Source organism: Dasypus novemcinctus, chromosome 4, assembly GCF_030445035.2.
Source record: "Dasypus novemcinctus isolate mDasNov1 chromosome 4, mDasNov1.1.hap2, whole genome shotgun sequence".
NCBI classification, from domain to species: Eukaryota; Metazoa; Chordata; class Mammalia; order Cingulata; family Dasypodidae; genus Dasypus; species Dasypus novemcinctus.
Window position 1 is genome coordinate 105,818,487 of NC_080676.1, and position 2,674 is coordinate 105,821,160.

Sequence of the window (2,674 nt, forward strand, 5' to 3'; positions counted from 1 at the left end):
TGACAGCAGGCATTCTCAAGGGAAAGAATGGAGAGCTGTGCCCTGTGTTCCCCTCTTTTATGGGATACAGAACTCCAGGTATATGCTGATTGGCATATTTGAGACTAAACCAGGGAAATATTTTGGGTGGTTTGATTGGTTTAGGGGTGTGGGGTTTGCTGTCTGGTGATGACGGGCTTCTGGCTGCTGTCCATGAACACTGCAATGTGTGTTGATTAGCCTTTGGACACTATCCATGAAGCATGAGGTAGCTGGTTGGTTAGTGGTGGTGGTGCTTCTCCTACCCTTTCCCTCTTTTCCACCATGTAATGGTGGTGCTGGCTGCCTTCTGATAATGCAGCCCTTGGCTGTGTGGACTGTAAGTTGCACCTTCCTAACTTGCTTGTGTGAGACAGCAGGGTGAGGTAAGTTAGTAGGCTACTGCCTAAGTCTGTATAAGTTAGTAGGCCATTGCCTCAGTTTCTTTTTGTATGGTTTGCTATGTTTTCTGTCCCCTTCTTTCTTAGATCCCTATTCTATCCTGCCTCAAATCCCCTGTAGCAGTTTGGCATTGTTTATGAATTCTGAAAATATATATTGGATTGTGTGCATATTAGATTGCATTAAATTCAGAAATTTCACTTTTAATTTATTAAATTATGATTAAGATTTTGATTAGGCCAGGTCAGTAGTATATAAAGTCCTACTCCCTTAGTGGGTAGTGACTCACAGAGAAAATGGCATGCCAGAGGGGAGAGTTTATTTTTTGATACTGGAGACTCAAGGAGGGAGATAAGCCATTTGCCTGAGAGTTTACAGCTGGCCTTCCGGAGAGAGCAGAGCAGCTGAACCCAGAAAGAGCTGAGCCCTGGGAAAAGAGATGATTCTTTTGCTGGCCTACATTTGAGATTAGAAGAAGCTGAACCCTCAAAAACATCACCTGCCATCTTGTTTCATTACATGGTGTATTAGTCAGCCAAACAGATGCTGGCGAAAAATACCAGAAATCAGTTGGTTTCTAAAAAGGGTATGTATTTAGGGTAGAAGCTTACAGTCACCATGTCATAAAGCACAAGTTATCTCCCTCACCAAAGTTTATTGCCATGCATTGGAGCAAGATGGCTGCTGAAAACTCTAAGGGTTCGGGTTTCCTGAGTTCCTCTCTTCTGGTAGCTTGCTTCTCTCTGGGCTTAGCTACTCTGTTATCTCCAAAGACCAGCTGTAGGCTATTAGGCAAATGGCTTGTTTCTCTTCCCCAGGAAGAGACCAAGCTCCTCTATGTGCTTATTACCTGGAGCTCCAGCCCAAGACTCCATCATCAAAACTCCAACATCAAAATGTCAACTAATTCCTCTGCTCTGCCATGTACTTTTACCTATGAGTCCCCGCCCATCTACTGATGTGGCCCAATCAAAGCTGTAATCATAATTTAATCATGCCAGGTAAAGATTTTTACAAATGTAATCTAATATCTATTTTTGGAATTCATAAACCATACCAAACTTTTACACTCCATTCTTTGATTTCCAAATGATATTACAATATTCAAAAAAATCTCAATCATTAGCAATGCTAATTATAGAAACCCATTTCAATCAGTTTAAAGAAATACAGCTTTTCTTGGGGCAAGGTCCAGTCTGATACAGATCTCTAAAACTTACAAAACAATTTATCTTCTTCCAAAACACAAGTGGACAGTCAAAGGATAAATATTTTCATTATCATAAGGAGAAATTGTGAGGGAAACATGAGTCTTGGTTCCTCTACAGTTCAGTAAACCTTCAGACATACTTCATTACATGTCAAAGTATGAGAGTCATTCTTAAGATGATGTGTTCTTTCTGGGACCTTATGGGAACCTACTCTTTCCACAGGCTTGCCCAACAGCCATTTTCTTGGCTCCATCCTCATCAAGCATCTGGGTGGCAACCAAGTTTCAGACCTCACCCTTGAAGAACATTGGGGTGATTGCCACACATTACACAAACTTTGGGGTAGAGACTTAACCACACTAGTACACTGAGGTGAAGGCAACATCCCTAACCTTTGATGCACAGGCTCAACCCTCTCAGAGCAATGAGTTGACCACCTTGCCTTCCCTAATCCATGGGGGACAGGAACACCTCCCTCAGACCTATGGGGTGCAGATCTTAACTACCCTAACCTTGAGGAGTGTGCTCTACCCTCTCTGTACCCTGGGATGACAAAACTCTTCCTGACTATTGGATAGCAACATCCACCCTCTACAACTGCTTGGGTAAGCTCACTCTATCTGCAAACATGGGTGGGGTTCATCTCTTGGCCCAAGGTGATGTCTTAAGTTTAGATCTCAGCTTCAATGTTTTTCTTCTCAAAGCTGTTTATTCTTCAATTTCCCCTTTCCATGTCCCTTTTAGACCAAGCTGACAGTGGTTTTGTTCATATAGCTCCCTCAAAAAGCTTGTTGGTTTAGCATACAAGAAGCAAGGGTCCAAGCCATCAGACAGTAAGACTTTCCACAAGTCTTTCCTAGATAATTGCATTTTAAATCCTGATTTACAAGTTCCAAATTTAGGTAAGTCTTCAAATGGGACAGTATAGTCAGAGAGCTTGATTTCCAGAGGCTTGGAATTTACAGAATCAGTTTGTTTCCTTTGTGTCCAACAATCCAGTTTGCAACTTATGTCACTCATCTAGCATTTTGCTATAAGCAGCA